The sequence below is a fragment of the Nannospalax galili genome, unplaced genomic scaffold (assembly GCF_000622305.1).
Source record: "Nannospalax galili isolate Female #2095 unplaced genomic scaffold, S.galili_v1.0 scaffold153, whole genome shotgun sequence".
NCBI lineage: Eukaryota > Metazoa > Chordata > Mammalia > Rodentia > Spalacidae > Nannospalax > Nannospalax galili.
The window spans coordinates 717,692-743,512 of record NW_008333469.1 but is presented as its reverse complement, the minus strand read 5'-3'; the positions used below and the strand labels follow the sequence as shown (position 1 = coordinate 743,512).

Here is a 25,821-nt window from a genome sequence, read left to right as displayed (position 1 = left end):
AAACCAGAATAGTTCAAAAGTAAAAGGCTCAACAGTAAAATTTGATGTAGCAACTATTTTTAATTAGACACACCTGCATTTAAATATAATGACTTTCTGAAATAAGGAATTATAACAGGCTGTAGTTTCTGCCAATTCATTGTGCCCTTAATTTCCTCTAACTGCATCTTCGTGAGCCTTACAATGAAGTACAATATTAGATGTTCACTTGTATGATATCAACCTTGTATGAAGAGAATGAATAAAAAATGAAGTTCTTAGCCGTGATCAATTCCAGATTAGCCATTTTCATTTATAAAACTGTTTATTTTACTTTGTCAGCTTGAAGGTCAATCTAACTTTAAATTGCATATTGCAGAATTTCAACAGAGATCAGAGACTCATCTCTGCTTCCTGTAAGACTAAAGGTGAAAAGCTGATTCGTAACCAGAATATTAGGCTGAGTTTTAAGAAATGAACCAGATTATATTGATATAAAACATTTCACTTTGAAGTGAAACCTCAGGGCCTGGGCAGGCTGCAGCTGGCATCTGGGATTAGTATGCATTAATTAAAGACATTAATCCAAGACAAACTGTAAAAACAAGTTCTCAGCAACACTTGTCATACACTAAGAGGAGCCATAGTGTAAAGCATCCATGTACTAAGGTCTACATAGCAGATGCTAGTCTAACGATGTTAAAGTGTCTCACTGTATCTCCACCACAGCTATTGGAGGTAGTACTATTGTTATCAAATTTTACAGAGGAAGAAGCTGAAGGACAGAAAGGTCGTATCGCATAGAAAGATGGAGCAAGGATTAGAACCCATATAGAAAGACCCCAAAGTCCTTATTCTGACTGATGAATCTCTGTATATAGACAACGTAAAGATCACAGTTCAGTGTGTGCAGGTGTTAACATATACTAGAAAAAGAAATAGTCCCGTCTTCCTAGTCCTGCATACCCTCCCACATCCTATAATTACACTGCCTAACCATGCTCAACTTAACTCTAAGTTCATTGGCAGAAACTATGCTTGCTTATGACATAATACAGATGCCTAGCACGTTATCCATCATGTTGGGACTCTGATAATTAAGCAATTAGTGTATTTATTGACTTTATTGAAGTAATTTCTTGGGGCTAGAGAGATGGCTCAGTGGTTAACTGAGCACTGGCTGCTCTTGCAGAGGACCTGGGTTCAGTTCTCAGCACCCACATGGTAGCAAACAACCTTCTATAACTCCAGTTCCAGGGGATCCCACACCCTCTTCTGGCCTCCACAGGCACTGCACAGCATGGGAGCACTTACATACATGCAGGCAAAAACATTCATACACATAAATTTTTTAAAAAAATATGGGGGCCGGAGAGATAGCTAAGAAGTTAAGAACACTGGTTGTTCTTGCAGAAGGCCTGGTTCGAATCCCACACCCACATGGCAGCTAATGACTGTCTGTAACTCCAGTTCCAGGGGATCCGACAGCCTCTTCTGACCTCCAGAGGCATTGCACGACACGGGTGCACTTACCTACATGCAGGCAATACACACACACACACATGAAATAAAAATAATAAATAAAATTTTTTTAAAAAGTTAAAAAAAATTGATCTTAATGCATCCAAATGAGACATAGGTCACTGTCAGTTGAAACAAGGACCTAGCAGGCAGGTCTGTTGAGTAGACTACATGTGGACAAGAATGGCTATAAATGCAGTCCAACAGTAAATCATAAACTTCCTTGAAGTCTTACAAGATTTTTTTGGCATTTTTTGTAACTTGATTGTGTGGTTCTTGAACACAAACATGACAGCGTCATGTCACAATGTCAAAAGATTTGGCACTCCTGGTAGAGTTCTAGCTATTAATTGGGAAGATAAATTTTCCTTTAGCCTGGGAAAATTCTTTGTTATTGACATAGGATTATTATCACTGAAATGTTCAAATAACACTTTTCTTCAGTTCCCAGTGTAACAAACCACAAATTCAAAGCCCACAACATGCCTGTTCTCACCCCATAATCTTTAGTTAACAGGTTCTAGATTTAGTAGTTAATGAAATTTTAAATGATTTCTTATTAATCATTGTCTGTTACTTTGAGTGTTTCTTTAACAAAACCATAGATTCTATTCCAAAGAATATGGGATTTGGAGACAGATGACTTAGACTCTAGTCCTAGAACCACAACATCCTACTTTTTTGGTTTTGGAAAGCTGCTAAATCTCTGGAGTTTAAATTTTATCACCTGATCAGTAAGCATAATTAAGATACATTATTTAAGGAAGTTTAATGTGCCATACAAATAATCATTATTATAATTATAGGTTCTTCTATAGGATGATGGAATAGCTAAAAGGATAAATACAAATGAGGAAGTCAATATGCTTTGTGACTCTGGGGTCAGGAGCAAAGTATGAGAAGTCAAAATACTAAATGCCCATTTCACTGAAAAGGTGCTGTGTCTTCCGGTTTGGTCCAAGCACTTCTGGATGCATTTCCTTCACGGATCTCATCTCCATATTTCACTAAAGGAAACTCCAGCCTGAACATACCTGTGGGATTAAGGTACTTCTTTACAGACTCAGTCATCAGCCTTCTGCCCCTTAAGGTAGCTGGGTATCTTATAGCCAAAGGCAGCTCTCTGCTTCACTGAAAGAGAACTTCTCAACATTCCAACCATGCTTCCCCAAGACTTGGCCTCCATTTCAGGTTGGCCTGTTTATCTCCAGGAAAGAAAACAGTTTTTGCTTTTTTATATATCCTCCTTATTTGAAAGAACCAAACTCAGAAACTACTGAGAGAGAAAAATCATACATGCGCTATTTCACATGGACCAAATACAGATTTATTTTTTCTTGATGGGAATTTTAGTAATGCCCACAAAATATATAGTTTTCTTAAATCAGTCAGTTGTGGGGAAAAGAAGTGTGTCTGAGTTTAGCAAGTGAATCTTAAAATGGATTCTCATGTTGTAATAATCCCTTCATCAGTAGAAGTACTTGTTAAAATAATTTCCCCATTTTAAGTCTATCTTATAGTAATTAGTAGCCCATTCATCTTCAGCTGAAACCCACAATTTTTAAAATATTATTTAAAACCAAATTCTTCTATAACAAAAATAATGAACAGTTCTCTATTATTAAGTATAATAATAGCCAATATCATTTTATGCACAAAGCATTGCTAAAATCCTAAAACAGACTAAAATGTGGATATGATCAAAATATATTATATACATGTATGAAATTCTCAAGCAATAAATTAAAAATATTTTTTTAAAAAGTGACCACTCTTATGGGCTTCTTCACAGGGTCCATGCACAGAATTAAGAGCCTTTAAATGTAGACAAGAACAGAAACAAAATTTAAAATTTGCATATTTCCACTATGAATGTTTGAATCTACTCACAATGGTATCAGCCATGTCTATGACCTCATCTCCAGTAGAAATCACAGAAAATGTTCAAATCATACTGCAGTTACCACAGCTATCTTAATATGTCATTTTTCTCCATCATTACTTCAAACTTATAGTTATTAGACTCCCTGGTGGAGGATTTTATTTAATGTATTAATAATGGACTCATAATAATGAACTTGTAGCTCTATATCACAATGTTTTAACTTTTTCTTAATTGTTTTTCCATATATTTTGCTTCCCTTTAATCCTATATTGTGCTTTATACCCCTAAAAAATTCATTCTGGGAGAGTCCACAGGTACTCCCAAACTGCCAGAAGGGTCTTTGGCCCCCCAAATCATTATGAGTTCATGTTTTAAAATTTATATTAAGGGGCTAGAGAGATGGCTCAGCAATTAAGAGTACTTGCTGCTCTTGCAGAGGACCAGAGTTCAGTTCCCAGCATCCACATCAGGTAGCTCACAACTGCCTGTAGCTCCAGCTCCAGAAGCTCTGATGCCCTCTTCTGGCCAATGAGGGCACCCCACTCATGTGCACATACCCCATACAAATGCACACATGCACATAATAATTTAAAACAAGAAAATAAATCTTTAATAAATAAAACCATGTTAAATAATTTAGCATACAGTGTGAATTGCCCCTCCCTCACAAATTCCTATGTTGAAGTCAGGACCCTCAATGTGATTGTACTTGAAAACAGGGACTTTAAAAAAGTAATTAAGTTAGATGAGAGCACAGGGTAGAGCTCTGATTCAATAGGGGTTGGAGGGTGTGCTCCCTCTCTCTGTCATTTGAAGACAAAGGGAAAGGGAGAGGGCAGCCATCCGCAAACAAGAGGGTCTTCACCAGAACCTAACCATACTGGCACCCTGATACCAGACTTGAGCCTCTAAAACCGTGAGAAATAAGTTTCTCTTGTCTAACCTACCAGTCTCCATTATTCTGTTACGGCAGCATAGACTGGACTACAGAGCAATCCTGGCTATTTCCATATTGGACTCCTCCTCCCTTTAATGGCAAGCCTGGGTGCTACGGGAGAGTTCAACGTAGTCTTTCTTCTTTTAAATCCAAAATTCTATAGGTTTTAATTTAAATAAATACAAAAAGAAACTATGGAATTAGGCAATAAGAGAACACTTTAAATATATTTGTCATTTGTCTCAGACAAGGCTGACGATTGCTGTAATTGTGATGAGTTTCTACTTCCATCAGCAACCCTGTTTTCCTTTGCAGTTCCTTTGTGAACTACTCCCTTCTGAGACACTCAACAGCTCCTGGGTCACACAGTGGCTTTACAGGCCCCTGCTCCACAGCATCAACACGATTTTCCCGTTTAGGCAGCTGAGCGTCCTGACTGCATGAAGAAAATAGCGCAAAGGATTTTTGTTAGGTCCTATATTCCTACCTCAGCACTTATAACCTCCTTCAAGAAACATACCAGACCATTTCTGGTTAACCTTAAAACAATAGCATTAAAATAAAGAGGACTGTCAGCAGAGCAATTTTATAAATAGCTAAAATTAAACAGAAGACTGGCAGCGCCAATGCATAAGCAAAGAACTCACTTCCTGCATTTCATCGGGAATTCCTGATAGCAAACTGCAGTGTGTTTATTGTACATTAATTCAACACAGCATTCAAAATGAATTTATGCCCTGGCTGAAGGGTGCAATATTGAAGCTAAATATTATTTATTATCTTAATATTAGTAACCATAGTAAAAAAAAATCATGTTAACAAGTCAGAGTGTTTTAAAAAGCTGAGACACCATAGCTCTACTTACCAACCAAAAGCTCCTGCCTTAATTTATGCAAGTATAGCCTATAGCTAAAAGCTTCGTATATTTGTTTCTCGCATGGTATTAGTACTCAAAAATAGGACACTCTTTCAAGGGCACCTTATAAACACAGAACTATAATTTATTTGGCAAATTAAAGCTCATATAAAATGTGCACACTGAGGTACAGATTAACATATTTAATTTCAATATTACCTGCAAACCTATTTTTCCCCGTACACTATTCTAATTAGTCATATAAAATCGACTCTATGTATTATAAGCAATTATTTTAGTGGAAATAGAAACTGGATCTGAACTAAATATACTGTAAAAAGATAACACTTTTATGGAAATTAATACATCTATTTGTATCTAGAAAAAAATGTGTTCTAGTTAAATGGCAGGAGAATGTTGAACATTCAAAACCTGATTGCAGTAAAAGTTGAGACTTTTTATGATTTAATAACAGAATAATTTGCAATCTTGGTAATATACCAATATTTATAAGCTATTTCTAAGTTTCCAAATCCCTAGTAACTATTAGATTCACTTTGTAAAGTGAAATTTTTCCTATTATGAATATTCACTCCCCCTACAGTTGAATATGCAAATTGTTTATGAACACTTTATTTTGGAAATGATTCTTTTCCTATTAAGCCTGCACTAGGAATTACAATGGCCTTGGTACCAAGCTTACCATGCATTGAAATAGCAACAAATAGGTGTTGATAAAAGATTATGCCTATAAGCGAGTCAAAGTTGTAATTTTAGTGGCAAGGTTATTAAGCTCTTTATAAGCTGTCGTAAAGTGCCAAAAAAAAAAAAAAAACCAAAAAACCTTTACCCCTTAAGGAGACTTTTGAGAAGGTCAGAACTTAATTGAAGACATTTGACCCAGCATGGGGCATGTAACTGGGGATGATCTAAAAATTGGAGTATAAGGCTATCCTTAGATCTCAGCTAGAAGGCATCTTCTTCAGAGGAACACTCCTGATCTCAAGTAGCTCCCCAGGCCTGGCTCAACCTATTACCTCCCTACCTGTGGGTGATTTCATAGGACAAATCAGACGTGTTATTTCTTTATCATTTATTTTCTACACTAGAGAGAACTTCAAAGAGCAGAAACCAGTCAAGTTTTTTGTGTTGGTCATAGCACAAAGGAGAATCTCAAAAACAACGTTTTTCTTTTCTTTTAAGATTTTATTGAGTATTATACATTTTATATGATAGATCCTAATCAAATTTAGACCCCCTCTCCGATCCACACACCCAAAGACCCCCCACTAAATTTCATGCATTCTGTCATATTTTTTATCTGGTCAAGCATTTGTACCCAGATGTCCCTTGGTGCAAGTTCATCCACTGAAGTCTAGTCATCCTATCTAGAGTCACTCCCTTAAAGAAGGTTTACTCTCCCTTACCCAACAGTACTCAGTTGCCAATAGTTCCTAGGTTAAGGTTGGGGCCTGCTGCCCATTTCCCTCATTCTATGCTGGGTTTTTGTCTGATTGAGTCAGCATGGCCTGTCACCATTGTTGCAAGTTCATATGAGCAAGTTCCCAGTGGCCTGAAAGCCTCTGTTTCCTTATGTTCATGCACAACCCTGGCTCTTATAATCTTTCCACCCCCTCTTCCACAATGATCCCTAGCCATGAGTGGGTGAGATTTAATATAGGAGTCCTATCCAGGGACACACACTCTGCATCGCTCCTCTAAAACTTAGCCAGCTGTGGTCTTCTGTGTGCATCACACTCTATTGTATGAGGAAGCTTGACTGGTGAAAGTAGAGGGATGTGTTACTATTCGCTCTATCCCCTGTTCTGCTATGTTTCATGAGCTTTAGGTGGCAAGGTTCCACTGTGGATGTGTCACTTAAGGCTGGGCATCTCTCATAGATTCTTTGTGTGTGACCAATTGTGGAATTCTGTAATAGCTTCAATCTGTTGCTAAAACAAAGTTCTTTGATGAGTGGTGTATGGTATGCTTCTCTCCGTGTTTCTTTTCCATCTTGCTGGCTTCTGCTATTACATCAGGATACAAACTCACAGATAAGGGATTTGTCATAAGATTCGAAAATGAGGGAAAACATACACTACTTGCTTTTCTGAGCCTACGTTATTTCACTTATTATAACAGTTTCTAGCTCCATTCATTTACCTACAAATTTCATGATTTCATCTTTCCTTACTGCTGAGTAGAACTCCATTCAGTTCCAATGTGCCACATTTTCATTATCCATTTGTCAGTTGAGGGACACTTAGGTTGCTTCCATTTCTTAGCTATTGTGAAAAGAGCAGCAACAAACATGGATGTACAGGTATCTCTATAGTAGGACGAGTCCTTTGGGTATATGCCATGGAGTGGTATAACCAGGTTATGGTAGGTTCATCTTTAGTTTTTCAAAAGTTCTCCAGACTGCTTTCCATAGTGGTTGTGCAAGTTTGCAATCCCACCAGCAGTGAATGAGCATTCCCCTCTCTCCACATACTTGCCAGCGTTTGGTGTCTTTACTTCTCTTGATCTTAGCAAGTCTGACTGCAGTAAGATGAAATCTTAAAATGGTTTTGATCTGCATCTTTCTAATTATTAAGGATGTTTAACACTTTTAAAGGTTTTTTTTTAGCTATTTTTATTTCTTCTTTTGAGAAGTCTCTATTCAGGTCCATAGCCCATCTTTTTAGTGGGTCTTGTATTTTCTTGTTTCTTTGCCTGTTGAGTTCTTTGTATATTCTGGATATTAATCCTCTATTGGATATGTAGCAGGTGAAGATTTTCTCCCACTCGGTGGTTTTTCGCCTTCAATTTCTTTGTTGTTCTTGATGTTGTTGTTGTTTTCTCCTGTACAGTAGCTTTTCAATTTAATGAGGTCCCATTTATTGATTGTTGACCTTAATGCCTGAGCAACTCATGTCCAATTTAGAAAGTTCTTTCCTTTACCTATATCTTGTAGGAACTGCCTATGTTTTCTTCTAGCAGTTTCAGAGTATCAGGTTTCATATCGAGGTCTTTGATCCATTTGGAGGTGACTTTTGTGCAGGGTGAAAGATAAGGATCTAATTTCATTCTTCTACAGGTGGAGATCCAGTTTTGCCAGCACCATTTGTTGAAGATGCTCTTCCCACCATTGTGTGTTCTTGGCACACTTTGTCAAATTATCAGGTGGCTGAAATTCTACACACTCATGTTTGTGTCTTCTATTGGATTTCATTGAATTATGTGTCTGTTCAAAACAGTTTTTTTTAATGAATGAATGTCTGTCCAAGTTGTTCTAAGAAGGCACAATAAACCAGGTAACTCATAAACAATGGAAACTTCTTTTTCACAGCTTTGGAAGACTGGGAACTACAATATCAAGGCACCAGCAGAGCCAGTGTCCAAAGAGGACGGCCCACTTCCAGATAGTACCTTTTCATTGCATTTTTATAAAGACCCCTTGGAGGCCAGTGAACTGCCTTCGCAGGTAAAGCCCTTGTTACCAAACATGATGACCCGAGTTCAATCCCAAGGACCCACATGATAGAAGGAAAGACTATTTGCAAATAATCCTCTGACCTTTATGCATTCTGTCCTCGTGACCTAATGGTTTCCCAAAAGGCTCACTGCCTAATACCCACCATTTCTAGGCATAGGACTTCAACATAAGAATTTGGAGAAGATGCCAAAACTATAACAGTAAACTCATGCTATTTTTTTCTTTAAGTTGTTTCTCTATCAGTATTTATTCCATGGTTGTCAAGAAATCCCAGATTTCCCAATATTCTGATTCGGAATTAGCTACCCATCATACTCATGATAAAATGGCTAACAGAATCATGCCCTTTCCCTTTCTTTTCCATGTACCACCCCAAGATGAGGCTCCACATTATAGATCTAAATGTGCTGTTAGGAGAGGACATAGAATTCCTGGAGCAATGCACTGTTGCTTGCTTGGCCACTCCACACAACCCCAAGTCACACTTCTTCCAAAATACTGCCAACTCTATAATATCAGCTCTCCTGTCACCCCTCTATGCCTGAGCCTTGGCACAAGCTCCCAGCTGAGGGCTATTATGAACTGAATTGTGTGCCCATAAAGTCCATGTATGGAACACCTAATCCCTATTGCTTGGGATGTGCCTATATTTGTAGTAGAGACCGTAATTAATTAAAGTGGGACCCAATGTGGTATCTTTGTAAGAAAAGGAGAGAAGGGTACAGACACACAGAGAGAAAAGACCTTGTGAAGACACAGGAAAAAGACAGTTGTCTGCAAACTAAAGAGAGAAACCACAGAAGAAACAGCTTCTGCTGATTCCCTGATCTTGGACTCCTAGCCTTCCACTGTAAGAAAATATATTTCTGTTAGTTAAGCCACCCATCCTATGGTACTTTATTATAGCCAGGCTACAAGACTAATAAAAGGGCAATTACAACTAATAAGTCCAACAGAAAACACACCAAGACTGCCCATAGTTTCTTGTTTTAGACATTGTTAACCTTTACTCTGTCCAGCCTCTAAAGTCTTTCAGAAAAGGCAAACACAAAATCCACTGTAACACATTACCATGTCAAAACAACCCTTCCTCCTGTCTCTGCTAAATCCTTTGCAGAAGCCTCTTCCTCTTTTGGACTCAAAGTACATAGAAAACAGCTTGTCACCACTCATTAGCTGTGACCTGCTCTATCACTGCAACGCAGGACAAACACAGCCAGCCACCTGCTCTTTACCATTTTACTCATTATTTTACAGTCCTGGTTATATTCTTTCTCCCAATCTAAAGAGGGCTCTCACAATGCTCAATATGAAAGTTATACCATCAGGCCCACCATATCCGGTTTCTATTATTTCTCTCCAACCTCTTATGATTTCATTTTCAAAATAAAATGATTATACTATTAGATATTACTTATGAGTCCACCTTGTTTTGACTTAAAGCATCAGATCCCATAAGCCTGTTTTGTGACAATAGCATTGCATCAGTTTCTTTTCCTGTTGCTGTGGCAGAATAACCTAACAAAAGCAACGTGAAGAAGAAAGGGTTTATTTTGACTTACAGCTCCAGGTTTGCATCTCCCCTAGGGGGACATCACAGCAGCAGGAGCTTAAAGGAGCTGGTCACACTTCATCCACATCAGGAACAGAGAACAACGATGGATGCATGTAACTCTGCTCACTTTCTCTACTTTACACAGTCCAGGATCCCCTGCCCAGGGAATGGTACTACTCACAGTTAAGATGGGTCTTCCCACATTAAGACACTCCCACATAGGCATGTCCAGAATCGTCTTCCAGGTGATTCTACATTGTCAAGTTGACAACTGACATTAACCATCAATAGCCGTTCACCTGCCCTTCTCTCAGGTCCTTGATACAGATTTTAAGCAGAAATTTCCTTTGCGCTCTTCTTGAAACACTTCATTATTATTTCCAGGGAGCTGATTTAATTCATTGTTCTACAGTCTTTCTTCTTAGCATCTTGAAAGGCTTCTGGTTGCTCCTAAGTTGGGTTTTCACATGAATCTTTTAGTACAGTCCCTGCCTTTCCTCTCCTGCCTCATTTAGATTACCTTCCACGTACATCCCAAGTTCTTCCCTCACTTACCCACATTCTGGTCATCAAACACCCTGGACCCCAGCCTGTCCTCTGTTACCTGTTGGGGCTACCTTTCTGGCCTGGCTCTCTTCTCTTAACTTCTCCTTTTTCGAGGCTAGCTCCTTAGCCCTCAAGTGTCCTTGAAGGTATTACTTCTGCCAGAGGCTTGCCCTGGTTTCTCTTACTTCAGACCTACACAGGGTTTCCTTCATAACATTTTGTCACTATTTCCATTGCACTGATTCCTAAGATGATGTACTTGAAGACTACAGCACGAAGATGCTCTGGGGCCTTGGATCTATCATCTCTTTTAATGCTCATGTCTTTGGTCATCTTGCCCAACTCTGAGCTTCAAATGCCATCAACACTGTGGCAGTTGCCAAAGGTACAGACCTACTCCAGATTTGTCTCCCAAACTCCGTATTCAAATTCCTCCTGCCTGTTCAACAGTTGACTTAGATGTATCTAATAGATACAGAAAACTTTATACAAACTATCTTGGAACTCCTAAGCTCTTCCCCAAACCTGATCCCTGACCCTACCTCATTTCAGTTTATGGCAGCTGAATGTCATTTCTGTGCACGCTTCATCCACTCACACACCCAAAAGCCCCAAACCCTCAGTGTCATTTACACACGTCTTTCTCTCCTGACTTTTTTCTCTTAGTTCTGCATTCAGAACATGTTAAGAGGTTTTGTTCATGCCTCATTTTATCTACTACCCCTTACTTTCACATTACTTTCCCCTTTCCTGGACTCTTGCCTTAGCCTCCTGACTGGACTCCCAGCACATCTTACCCTTTATAGTCCATCTCAAAACAACTACTGGATGACACCCTTCAAACCCAAGTGAGATTGTGGCACCCCTCTGCTCAAGTCCTATAGTGGCTCCCCACTTCCCTTGGGGGGTGGGACAAAGACCTTGCTCTAATGGCCTATGCTATTTGGTCTATGCTATTTTTTTTCTCTTTACTCTGCTCCAGCTCTACCAGCCACCTTGCATTTCCCCGTGACTGTTGCATACACTGTCCCAGAATGCTCTCTACGCAGATACCTCCTTCAAAGTTTGCCCCAACATCACCTTCCTATTTCACCCAGCAGCATCTTCCATCCTCTATCTCCTTAGTCCTCCATTTTTTTTCTAATAATCAAACACTCCACACTCCAGTCCCTTCTACGTGTTTTACATCTACATCTTTTGTCTTTACTCTCACAGTGGTCAGCGTTAGGAACTCATTCGTGTCCCTGAAGTAGCTGAGATACAGTAGACTCTCAACTGTGTGGTGATGAAGGCAGAGGGGGATGAGGTGTGAGGATGAAGCTTTGTAGAAACTGCAGTTTGCAAGTGCTCCCAAGGTTGTTTTAGGGGCAAGTGAAATAGTGTGTGTGAGCAAGAGGCTCCCTTGTGAGGAATACCCAAGGCTTTATTCTCTCCACAATGACGCCAGTGTCATATTTTTCTATGCAAATATGCTAATAAAATATGGTAATATTTTATATGAGCTTTTTAAAATAGTGAATAGCATTATAATATTAAAAACAAAAAGCTTTTGTGACATGTAAGCCTCGATATGTGTGCAAGATTCTTATTACCTGGGAGTAAGGATTAAGGAACTCTGAAGACAAATGATAAAGGACACATTTCTCACATTAGCTTAACTCCAGAATGACTCTTGAATATCCTCCTTCTGAGAAAGGAATGCCCTATGAAAACATAAATAAGTGCAATTTCCTTAAGGTTGAAACAAAGATTGGGAAGATAAACTCACTTTTCTAAGAAATAGTCTATTTGGGTCTGCCATTCTCCATGTGTTCTGAGGGATTCTCCTGGGATTTATATTCAATTTCTGAAAAAATGCTGAGAGCACTAGACTCGAGAACATCACAAATGGGGTATTGTCTCAATGTCCTGAGTGTTTACTTCTTGTCTACTTGTAATTCCTGCCTTTAGAATTGATGCAAATTGTAAGTTTTTGCTGCTTATTTCTAAAACACATGACTATTTTTAGACTGTCATCTGTGTTATCTACATATAATAAACACACAACACTCACGTCCAACATCCTCTTGGATGAAAGCATTGGTTGAGTTTTGAAATGTTTTTCCTACTGAAAGCTGCTTACTTACCACCAAAGTAGATTATGCCACGTTTGCCTTTAATGACCTTGTTTTATAATTTCTTTTTGTGTCATTGCCAATTTCCATTTAATTTTTGCAATCTTTATCAATCAATGTTTTTAAATTAATTATGCTTTATAAACAAGTTAAAATAATAGTTCTATAATAATAGGTCCATTTTAGTTTAACCCAATAAATCTAGCAAGGAACATTGAAGAATTGAGTCAAGGAAGCCATGCTAGGTCTCACTGCCAATTCAGCCATCAAAAGCAATCCATTATGAGGTAGTTTATTATGAAGTACACTCAGCACATTAGTTACTAATCCACACTGCAGTGCTTTTACCAAAAGCCTGTCCTTGATTGCTCTGTCTTCCCATGTTTGAGCAGCTAGATTCCACAGTCTTGTAATCCAAGATTAGTATTCGGCGCCTTGATCAAATTCCCAAAGTTCTGTAATGTCTCTTTTTACTGCCAGTAAATCCAGATGGAAGTGGCTTTTAGTGTAGTTATTAAGTGTGAGTTTATTAATGTTCTCTGTTAAAAACCACACCACACAATGCCCATATAAGAACTCTTAGAATCTCACTTGGTAAATGTACCACACAAGTCCAAAAGGTTGAAGAACAAAATGAAGACTTCAATGTATAAATTAAAGCACTCTGTTGGTACTCAGAAAGCACCTGGGACACAGAGTTCTGACTTGTGAATTATATAGTAGAGCAGAGCCTCTCGTCAGTAGTTTTTTAAACTGTAGGCACAAGTTCCTAAAATGGACCTTAACTAAATTCAGAGAGGAGAGAAAGGAAGCCAGTCAGAAAAAAATATTAGTTCCTCACACAGGCTTGAGAGTGAGAAATGGATGGGGTTCCTGTGTCCCGGGGCAAACATGACGAAGCAGCAGAGATCATCTGTAGTTACACAAGTTTCTACATGGTCTGCTTCAATTATCGTAATGCAATACCCAACACTGTGATTCATAAAGTAAAGGGGTCTTGATGCAGGGATCCACAGTTTGGAAGACCAAGATGAGGGGCTCACAACTTGGGAGGGTCTCGAGCTGCCTGTTAACATGCAACAATCAGAAAAGGAGAGAGAAGACAAGTTTGAGAGAAAGGAGGTCTAATTCCTTAGATAGTTCACCTATTCCCAAAAGACGGAGTCTGATGCCATGATCCAAACACAAAAGTGAAGCCTCCCAACAGTCACATTGAAATAGTAAGGTCTCTACACATGGAATTTGGGGAGGGGGACACACTCAAGCCATAGAAAGACAAACAAAATCAGTGCTTACATAGTAGTCCAGAAAATAAGTTTTCAACAGGCAGTCATGTCTTCTCTAGTGTTCCATTAAAGACCTGAAAAATCACCTTGTTCACATTTGTAAGACTTCACCCACATCCTAAGAAAAATGATGAACCAGTAGATAAAGTATTTAAAATATTTAACTGACCTCAAACTTCTAATATTATTTCAAAGATGGTTTTACTTTAAATGTCAAATTTGCCTAGTGTGGTGGTACATGCCCTTAGTCCCAGCACTTGGGATGCAGAGGCAAGTGAATCTCTGTGAGATCAAGGCCAGCCTGGTTTACACAGTGAGTTTTAGGCCAGCTGGGGCTATGGGAAGACCCTGTTACAAAAAAAATGTCAAATGTATTTGAAAAGCTAAAAACATTAACAGCCATTTTTGGTGCACAGGTCCTGGGTCAGAGATCTGAGATTAGCACTATATTAATTACTTTTTAGCCAAGATAACTGACATAGGCAACTTAAGGGAGGAATAGTTCATGTTAGCTACTGGTTTTAGAGGATTCAGTCCCTCATGATGAGGAAGGTAAGGCAGAGCAGCTCACGTCTACATACATCATGACAGCAGGAATGGGCAGAAGAGGAGTATTCACGTCATGGTCAACAGCCCATAGGATGGTGCCACCCACATCCATGGCAGAGCGCCCCTCATTCATTGGGGGCCTTCCTCTGGAAATGCCCTCACAGAAGTACCCAGAGTTACCGGGTACTTCTCAGCCTAGGTGATTCTAAATCTAGTTCAACTGACTGTGAAGATTAAATAAAGACATGCAGTAAAATCCTTCCTGGCACTCTCTTTGACTCATAGAAAGTGGACTGGAGATAAACCTCAATAACCTCTTACCCCTCATCTTCCATCATGAAGACTTCAAGTAGAAGACAAGGACCCCACATCCTTACAGGCAGTGTGGGCAAAGAGTCAAGAAGGCCCAAGGGCCAAGCTAAGTAGCTTACTTAGGAGCAGGGTATGGAGGAGAAATTTTAAGACAACGTGATCTAGAATACCAAGATGGACCCTAATTCCTCACTGGGGTCCAGAGAAAAAGCCATAGATAAAAGAATTTTGTGATCAGGACTGCATAGAACAAAGCCCTGTGTTATTAATGGCTCTGTAAGAAACAGCACAAATCAAATATGCTTTGTGGCCTTATTCCAGGGCAGGATACAGATAAGAGGAAAGTAAGCATCCCCTTTGCCAGGCTGGAGAGCTGCATGGTGTGTGAACTGACAGCAACAGCAACATTTAAAGTGGTGGTGGTGTCCCCACCTCTGATGGTGAACACTATCAACTTGATGGGATATAGAATCACCTAGGCTCTCTGGGCACATCTGTAAGGGAGCTTCTAGATTAGGTTAACTGAGGCAGAAAGACTCACCCTAACTGGTAGCACCATTCTATGGGCTGAAGTTCTAGACTGAATAAAAAGGAAAAAGGTACCTGAGCGCCAGCAATTATCCATCTCCTGCTTCCAAACTGGGAAAACAATGTGACCAGCTGCCTCAGACTCCTGCCACTGCATATTCTCAAACTGAACCAGAACACATTTTTCTCTCCTTAAGTTGCTTTAATCGACTGTTTGGTCACTGGCGAAAGGTAACTAATACATCATTCCATCCATAGGTATAGGAGCTGTTTAGGAAAAAAAAAAGGGGGGGGGGAATAATGTTATTCCATTAGATTCTAGGAGATTTGTTTTTCTGTCCTTCTAATCCCACCCAAGAAATTTCTGCAGTAATTTAAAAGGATTTATAACAGGAGTGGAAGGATTAAACTGAAATTGACTCTTTGATTTCCTGGGGCCCTATTTTAATCCCTTGAGAGGTTACAGGATATTTCTGTTGCATCTTTCTCCTTCCACAAATGAAGGAGCACATCCTTGAGCAGACTCTAACGTAACAGATTAAACATAAACACAGAATCCAAATAGCACCTCATGCCTAAATCAATAAGCTGCCCACACAAACTACATGTTCAGGGACTGAGAAAGGGTTGATGGCCAAGGTCAATTATTCCTACCACAAATGCTTTCCTGTGTTGAAAATACGTGACAGAGGAAAGTCAGTCAGTAGACTTGTCTTTTTGATGTCTCCTACCCATTGTACATGTTCTTTACATCTTTTGGTAACAGCTGTCCATTCACTTCTTTGAGACATTGTGCTACTTCGGGTCATTTGTTAAGTAGAGTCTCAATATGCATGAAGATGACTAATTTAAACCTACCGCCATCCTTTCCTTCTCATTTTTCTAGTCTTTGTCATTTAGTGGCAGTTATTACTTGATAGACCATCCATCTAGAAAGAGAGTTTGCTACTTGCTATGATTTTAATAAGTGTCTCCATGTGTTAAAGGCTTGGTCCCCAGGGTGATGCTACTTGGGCGATGAAGCTTGTAGGAGGTGAGGTCCCATGGGAGGTCCTTAGGTCATTGGTGCATGCCCTTGAAGATTTTAGGAGCCCAGGAAGTTCTTCTTTCTCTCTTTCTCCCTGATCCTGAAGCACATGGCTTTGCCCTGCCATGTGATCCCATCATAATGTATTATCTTACCCCAGGCCTAACTGATCAGGAACCAGAACCTCCAAAACCACAAACGGTAACGGGCTTTTGCTCTGTATAAATTAACTATCTCAGGTATTTCACTTAGTGATGAAAAGCTAACACAGTATTTAACTTGTACTTTGTCAGCAGGATTTACCCCAAAGTTTTAGGTCAATGAACACTAGGCAGCTGGAGGTGACCTTTCTGGCCATCACAAGAGTGAATTAGGGCTTTCTCTTTATACTTTAAAGGACTTGAGATATGACAGTTGAACCAATGCCTCAACATAAAGTGCAAAGGAAATGACAAAAAGAGTGACAGACAAATTAAAGAGTAAGTTCTGTTTAGCAATTTTAGGTGACAGCACTTAAAATTTTTAGCTCTAGGATTGTTTAGGAATGACAGTACGCAGCTAAGAAAGGCAGCTTACCCATTATAAAAAGGAATTTATGTGTGAATTTAGAGAAAGCAGACCTCAAAAGTGGGGAAAAAATCTTTATATATGTTATTTAAATAGTAACCCATTAACCTTTTATACAGTCTTCAAATGCCTATTGCTGCATTTCATCCTGTCTGAATCCAGTCACTCAGGCAGATTTTGTTTCACAGTTCCTACAGGAATGCCACTAGAAATTGGATATAATAAATATCCATTTTTATCCATATTAATGCAATCTAATCTCTAATCACAAGAAGAAGGCATCAAGATTAAGTTTCCCTTTACAGTGCTCGCCCCAACATGATAACAAATGACACTCAAACTTGTATTTATCTCATTACGAAAATAATAATAATAATAATAATCACTTACTAGGCTTGGAAGCTGTCATAGTGGGTAAGAGCACTTGCTGTGTAAGCATGAGTACTTGCGTGAAAATCTCTACCACCTACATAAAAGCCAGGCATAGCCACTCAGTCCTGTGATCCCAGCACTTGGGGAGAAGCACAGACAGGAGGATCACTAGAGTCTGCTGGCTGCCAGCCTAGCTCCAGGTTCAGCGAGAGACTGTCTCAAGGGAATAAGGTAAGTGACAGAGCAGTACTTCAGACATCTTCCTCTGACCTCTGTGCCTGCTCATCCACACACGTGCATATAACCACACACACACGCACACACACATAATATACACACTAATCATCATCATCATTTATTGAGCACTCATTAAGTAGTAGAAACTAAAACTGTTGACCCATCTGTCTCCTACGTGTTCACTGGACACTAGAATGTGCATTGGTGGAAGAAGGGAGGGACAAGGGAGGAAGAATCTATCACTTACAGCTTTCCCCAGGTACTTACTCCTGGTAGTCACTTTAAGAACTTGAGAAACAAGTAGCTGAGCAAGTAAAAATATCCCTTTTTCAATGGGATTTACAGAAGGAGGCCCCAAGTTGGGCTATATACAAACCCAAATTACCTTCTGGTTTTTGCACTTAGAGCCTTCAGTCAGGAATAATTTTGCTGCCAACAACTGAGACTAATAGCTCAGAAGTAACAAAGTTTTTTTAAAAAAAAAACAACAACAAGATGTTCTCACTTCAGAGACACTCTGAAATTAATCTGTTGCTGTAACCTCCTTTCTTCTTCTCTGCATCTTGTAGCCCACAAAGTGTAAACAAGTTACACTCATAGATGATAGAATCAAAAGATGAGTGCCAGGCCAGGACCTAGTTCGAATCTAAAGAGACAGATTCACCCCAAAGCCTGTCCAAACACTTGGGACAAACAGGTTTTAGAATGATTTATGTAGGTTTTCCAAACACTTAGGACAAACAGGTTTTAGGATGATTTATGTGGATTTGAGCCAAGTTTTTACCTAGTTCATATCTGCAAAAGTCGATTTGTCCCAGTGCTGTAAATTTTCAGAAAACAATAAAACTTATTTGATTACAAGAAAGAAGGAAAAAGAATTGATTCAGAGAAAGAGCCTGAACCAGTGGAGACCAGTTGGCTCACCAGAGAATCTATGCACTATCATAGACTGAATTCCAACAATCCATTTTGAACAACTTCGTGATGAAGAATGAAATTGGAATCACATCATCCCATGGACAAAGTGCTTGATGGTTTGTCCTCATTGTCCACTTGACTGGATTTAAGGATCATCTGGGAGATCCCCCCACGTATATGTCTCTGAGGATTTGTTAAATATACTGGGATTTAACTGAGGATGGAAGACCCAGCCTAAATATAAACTGAATGCCCCGACTTAATAAAAGAGGAGAAAAGAGGGACAGCAAGATGGCTCAGCTGGTAAGAGGATTTGCCACCAAGCCTGACAGCATGAGTTCAATCCCTGGAACCCACCAAACTGACTGTCACAAATGTTCTCTGGCCTACACACATGCCTTGTGGCATGTGCATGCACACACGCACACACACACACACACACACACACACACACACACACACGCACTCACGCACGCACGCAATCAATCAATCAATCAATGTGAAAAAGAATTTTACTGAGAAGGGAGCAGAAAGGCCAGCTGAGCTGCACCAACATTCTTCTCTCTCCGCTTCCTGACTGCCAGAGCAATGTGACCAGCTGTTTTACACTCCTGTTACCACACCTTCCTGACAGGCAATAGATGAGACCTTCAAACTCTGTGTCAGAATAAAAGTTTTCTCCCTTAGGTTGTTGCAGTCAAGTACTTTGTCACAACAATGAGAAAAACAGCTAATGAAGTGTAAGGGACACTTTCCCTTCATTATTTCAATGTCTTGTTTTGTTTTTTCTTATTGATCCTGGTGCTTTGGTTTAGTTCATGGACTAATAACCTTATAAACCATGAAATGAAATATATGCCGTTTAGTTCTGGTTTTGGAGGGATTTAGTGGCAAGAGTTACTTTAATGTTAACTATTATTGATTGTACTATGTTATCATCAACTTTAAGCTAGTTCTCCACACCCACCATTTTATACTTTCAAAGAAATGAAGGCAAACAGTCATCCCAATGCTCTTTTGTGCTTCCTTCTCTGTTTCCACAGTCTGAAATTCATTTGCTGTTCCATTTCTATCTCTTCAACTTAATATGAAGAAGGAAATAAAACCATATAATATTCTCAGCAGATTAAGCAAAAGTAATGCTCCCCCCAAAGTTAATTTAAAAGACGTCTGAATTTCTCTGTTGATCACCATCTGCTACATAAGGAAACTTCTCTGGTGAGAGTTGAGACATGCATTCATCCGGTATGTAGAGGTTGCATTGAAGATGTGTCACTTAAGGTTAAGCATCCCACAGTCACTTATTCTCTTCATTTAACCAGTTCTGGAACTCTGTAACAGTCTCCATCTTTGCAAAAGAAACTTCTTTGAGGTGTGAAAGGTATACTTGTCTATACGTATGAGGATGCATATTTAGAATACTGTAAGATGTTACATTGGTCTAGGGATGTGTAGAATTTTTTCTAGGATCTATGAGTTCTTCAGTCATGTGTATTTGGCTATATTTACAGTACCACACATGAGTTCCCTCCCATTGAGCAGGGCTTAATTCCAATTAGACAGCTGTTGATTATCCCCCAAGATAAAAGTGCCATTACTGCATCAATAATGATAGTTTGCTGTGCCAGTCATTGTTGTTTTTCAGGCTTTACAGCTGAGTAAACCAAATGGTTGGTTTCCCCCTTTGGCAGCTTACATAGTATCCTCTGATACCATGAGAGCTAGTCATCATGGAGGAGACTTCCAGCTCAATTTCAGGTTCATTTGCTCCAAGTCCTGTGTTCAAAATGTAGCCTGTCTTCAGTAATAGGGTCTTACCTTCAAGTTCTGGGAGGCAATCAAGGGCTATGGCAATAGCACGTGTTATTTGGGAAATCTCTTGGACTACCCTGCCCAACAACTCAAAGGGAGGTTTCTCCTGCCTGGCACTGAGTTTTTTTGTTATGTAGCCTTCAGCTATACACATGCACTCAAATATTTACTATATGTGCATTTTTCAGGAGGCTTTTGAACTAATACATTTCCCCCTGGTTTTTTATATCATGTAAGCATTATTTATCTCTCCTAGCACTCCTCCTGTATAACTGGCCATACTCCCTCCTCAGTTAAAGTACCCCCTTTTCCCACATTTCCCCCTTAATAACACCTGTCTTCTACTATCCCCCTCTCTCAAGCTCCTTCTTCTCCTTTATTCCCATGGTTCCTTTCCACTTTCCTGGCTCCTGAAGTTACATCATGGTATATACTCACATCTAGGGATTTGGAACCAATATAAACAAATTAGAGAAAACAAACACCATTTGTTTTTCTGAGTCTGTGCTACTTCACTTACTATAATGGTTTCTAGATCCATCTGCAAATTTCATGATTTCATTTTTCTTTACCACTGATAGAACTCCATTGCATAAATGCATCACATTTTCATTATCCGTTCATCGTTGAGTGACACTTAGGTTGTTTCCATTTCTTAGCTACTGTGAAAAGAACAGCAACAGACATGGCTGTGCAAGTATCCCTATAGTAGGATGAGTCAATTGCTGAAGGCTAGCTCTCATGTTATCAGTGGATACTATGCAACCTGTCAAAGGAGAAAACCAATCAATGGTCCTACTCAGCTGTGAAGCCTAATAAACAATGACTGGACCAGCAAACTATCACTATTTGTACAGTAGTGGAACTTTTATCTTGAGTGTAATCAACAGTTGTCTAATTGGGATTAAGGCCTGTTCGGTGGGAAAGAACTCATGTGCAGCACTGTAAACTAGCCAAATACACGTGGTTAGAGAAATCACAGATCATAGAGATAAACCTACTTTTGCCACATCCTTAGACCAACATAATTTCTTACTTTTTTCAAAATATGCATCATCATATTTATAGACAAATGTATGTTTCATGCTTCAACAAAGAAACTTCTTTTTGCAACAGATGGAGACTATTACAGAGTTCCAGAACTGGTCAAATGCAGAGCATAAGTGTCTGTGAGACATTTAACCCTAAGTGACAGATCTTCAATGCAACCTCTACACATAGGATGAATGCATCTCTCAACTCTCCTCAGAGCAGTTTGCTTATGCAGCAAATGGTTATTAACATAGAAACTCACAACTGACCAATGTTCAGAGAACAAGAGGTCACAGACTGCTTACCCCTAAATAGGACATGTATTTTAAATCTCTGCCTCCCAAGGCTCAGGGATCATTGCAGAAGAGGAAACAGAAAGACTGTAAGAGCCAGAGGTGGTAAAGGAAACAGTCTTACAGATAGCTGGTCAGTTACTCCTATGAACTCTCAGCAATGGTGACAGCATGTACAAGTCCCATGCAAGCTCAAACCAGCAAAATTCCAGCCTCAACACGGGTAAGTGGGTAAGAAATCCCAATACAACATAAGGAACTTTTGGCAAATGATGACTGCTTAGAGGAGGAAAGACAGTGTCTTATAGGGATGGGACTCTCGATGGATGGACCCTGTGGATGGATCCATGCTGAAGGACATTTGTTGATGCAAATCAGACTTTATAGGCCACATTTTGTATATATATGAGAGTACATTTTATATGTGTCTATATGTGGGGAAGGTTTGGATAGGGGAGGGTATCTAAGTACCATCAAATTATATTGTATGAAAATTGCAAAAATTCAATTGAATTTATGACTAGAAATAGATTTTCTTCAGAAATAATATTATAAGCCTGTAACAATCATTATATTTAATGATAAAATTATAGGATAATTCCCAGTTAAAGTACAAACAAAGCAGTCTACAGTTTCTCTCTGACTATCCTAGTGCCATAACTTCTACTCAGCATTACTGGAAGTCTTATAATAGCATGGTAATAATAAGTGAACTAAAATGTATAAAAATTAGGAAACACAAAACTGCATTTCTATACAATGGTCTTATTTAATCTATTTAAAGAATGTACAGAAAAACTTACTGAAATGAATGAGAATTCAGCAAAATGGCAAGATAAATATAATTAGATCAGATCAATACATAAAATCCTTATTTGAGTCAGACAGTTCCTGGTATTTTTCATATATTATTAGCTGGTAATATTAACCAATTTCATACAATAGTCCTTTGATAATGATACTTTACTGTTTTTACAGAGGAAACTGATGTACAGAAGTTTTAAGTAGCTTGCTCTTATGGGTTGAATTGTACTTCCTCAAAAGATGTGTTGAAGCTCTAATTCCCTCACAAGTACCTGTGAATGTGACCTTATTGAAAAGTGGATTTTTGAAGATATGCTCAAATAAAAATTAAGGCTTCATTCAAGGCTCCCTGGATAGTCAGAAACAATAAAGTACAGACAGAGCTAAAGCTATGAGAGGGAATTTATTAAGGGATTTGGCTCATGCCAGCGTGGAGGTTAAACAATACCACAACAGGCCAACTATAAGCATAAGACTCTGAAATGTCAGCTGCATGGCTCAATCCCAGCCCAAAGGTTTCAAAAGCACAGAGGCCTGTGGTATAACTCAGCCAAAGATCAAAGGTTTTATAACCAAGCAAGCTGTTGGTACAAACCTCAGAGGCCAAAGACCAGAAAACTTGGAGTTGTAGACTCAAGAGTCACTGTTGGAGAAGTAGAGAGAATTTGCTTTTTTTTTTGCATTTTGTTCCACCCCAACCTCAACCAGCCAATTGAATGACACTCACCCACATCGAGGACAGATCTTCCCCATTCAATTCAGCAGCTTACACCCAAATCTCCTCTGGAAACACCCTCACAGACCCAACCAGAAGCAATGATCCATCAGTTCTCAAGCTGTTCCTTAATCTGATCGAGTTATCACCATGGTCATCATATGAGACTACCTAAAACAACATGATTATGTCAGATAAGAAGTACAAAATTTCACACACCCCCAAAAAGAGCACCACACACAATGCCACAATAAAGATAAGAGTGATGCATTTACAATCGAGGGATTCCAGGGATGGCTGACTACCAAAAGATAGAAAAAGGAAATTTTTTAAAGGATTTTTCTAAAGTTTTCTGAGGGAGTGTGGCTCTATTGAAATCTTGATCTCGGCTTCTAGCATCTTTGAAGCAGCAAGTCACCTTATTTAAGCCACCTAGTTTGCAGAATTTTATTACAAGATCTCTAGTGAAATTTTCAGGCATCACACAGCTAATACAAAGACAAAGCTGGAAGATTCAATTAGCATTCTAAAATCATTAGGAGTCACAGATAAGGAAATTTAATATAAAAACAAATATTATTCAAAATTATATCACTATTGGTTACTTGAAATTGATCTAACAAGGAATGTTCAGGATGCAGTTAGTTTATAGCATTTGTGATAACTGAACTCAACAAAGTTACCACAAACACAGATGTAGCAAATATTGAAGTATTTCTCCTGGAAGAGATACATGGTTGGGTTCCTTTAGGCCTCTAGTCACAATATTTTCATGGGTCAATTAACACATAACATTGTTCTTTGCGTATTTCTATTTATATATTAGTTGATTCATATTGACCTCACAGCTAACAGCATCAAACCTCAAACCTCATGCCTAAATGAAGCTTTACCGAACATGCATTTTTCCCATAAGGCACATTTCACCTTCTTCCTCTTAAGAACATTAGACAATATGTCAGTATAAATGCTTGAAAGTCATTCTAAACAGTAGAATAACTGACAGAAAAAAAAGTGAGACCTCACCTTCCTCTGCTTCCCTGGGCCTACACGATCCACAGACCTCTCTCCAGGGTAAGTGATCGTGCCCTCCGTGCCTTGACTCCCCCAGCCTCATTCACCTTCCCATCTCCCCTGCCCATCTCTTCTCCTAGGCTGGATCCTGTCCCATTCCTTGTCTTGGCACCCCAGACACCTGGGGAACCATCACTGCTTCCTGATCTTTGCATCCAGACAAACTCAGTTTCTACTCGGGTTCCCAGGAGCACTCTGGGCCTGGCCCCGCCCTCACCTCCCTCTACTTCCCCGGGCCTGCACTACCCACTGGCCTCTTTCCTGGGCGCTGTGGCTGACCTTTCTTCTTCCTGATCCTTTGCATCCAGACCAACCCAGTTCCTCTCTGCAGTCCCCAGGAGCCTCTCTGGGTGGCACCTCCACATCTCTGGGTGGCACCACCACAAGCTGCCCTAGACCAGCATCTTTCCTGGGCCCGGCTCCCAGGCCACTCCAACCCCCAAATTCCTGAGGACAAAATCTATCCTGAAGGAATCCAGACCTTAGGAGAAAGCCTGAGAGCATCTGATCCTCATCTGACTTGGGCCTCTGTGGGAACTCCTGAAGACAAAAGCAATCCCGCCTCGCCAATATAAAATCAAAAGAGAGAACCAGAAGCCTAGATAAACCAGCCTTTCATGAAGTTTACAAAAATAAGCAGACTTAAGCTTGAAGGTTTGACTCTCACACAAGAATCAGAAACTATGAAAGAAATTCACATGGCAGAGTTGCAGATTAAAAATAACATGAAAAACCAAAATAACATATCCCCACCAAATACCAATAGTCCTCTAGAGGAGTACAATGAGAACCCCCTAGAAATAATGCAGGACATGGACCTCAAAAGAACAATTATAAACATGGTAAAAGAATTCAGTGAATTTAAAGAACATACAAAGAAATCAAAGAACTGAAGGAAGATAGGGATAAACTTCTGAATGAATTCAGAAAAGAGCAAGAAATATTGAAGAATCCTCAAGCTAAAATGAAGGAGGAAGTGAAACACTCAGTAAAACAATTAGAAACAACAGGAGAAAACCTCACCAATAGGATGAACAAAATGGAAAACAGAATATGAAGACTGGAAGATAAAGGGGACTAACTAGACCACTCAAGCAAAGATTATGAAAAATTTAAGAAATCAGAAGAATGGAATATGCACGAATTGTGTGACACCATAAAAAGACCAAACTTAAGAATCATAGGCATGCAGGAAGGAGAAGAATCCCAAGATAATGGCATGGACCAGACCCTCAACAGGATCATGGAAGAAAATTTCCCAAAATTAAAGAAAGACATGCCCATACAAATACAAGAAGCATATACAACACCAGACAGGACCTATCAGAAAGGAAACTCCACAAGACGTATCATAGTAAAAACACTAAATGTACAAAACAAAGAATACTGAAATCAGCAAAAGAAAAACAAATCACGTGCAAAGG

General features: G+C 39.3%; 1 long non-coding RNA gene across 1 annotated transcript in view; it reads right to left on the bottom strand.

Moving 5' to 3' along the window:
• Positions 1-25,821, bottom strand: part of LOC115069473 — a 68,144-nt gene that overhangs the window by 26,398 nt on the left and 15,925 nt on the right. The window contains exons 2-3 of the long non-coding RNA XR_003848742.1: positions 23,336-23,494; positions 15,622-15,813 (exon numbers count right to left, since the gene is read on the bottom strand). This is a non-coding gene — a long non-coding RNA (uncharacterized LOC115069473). The remainder of the gene's footprint in view (positions 1-15,621; positions 15,814-23,335; positions 23,495-25,821) is intronic.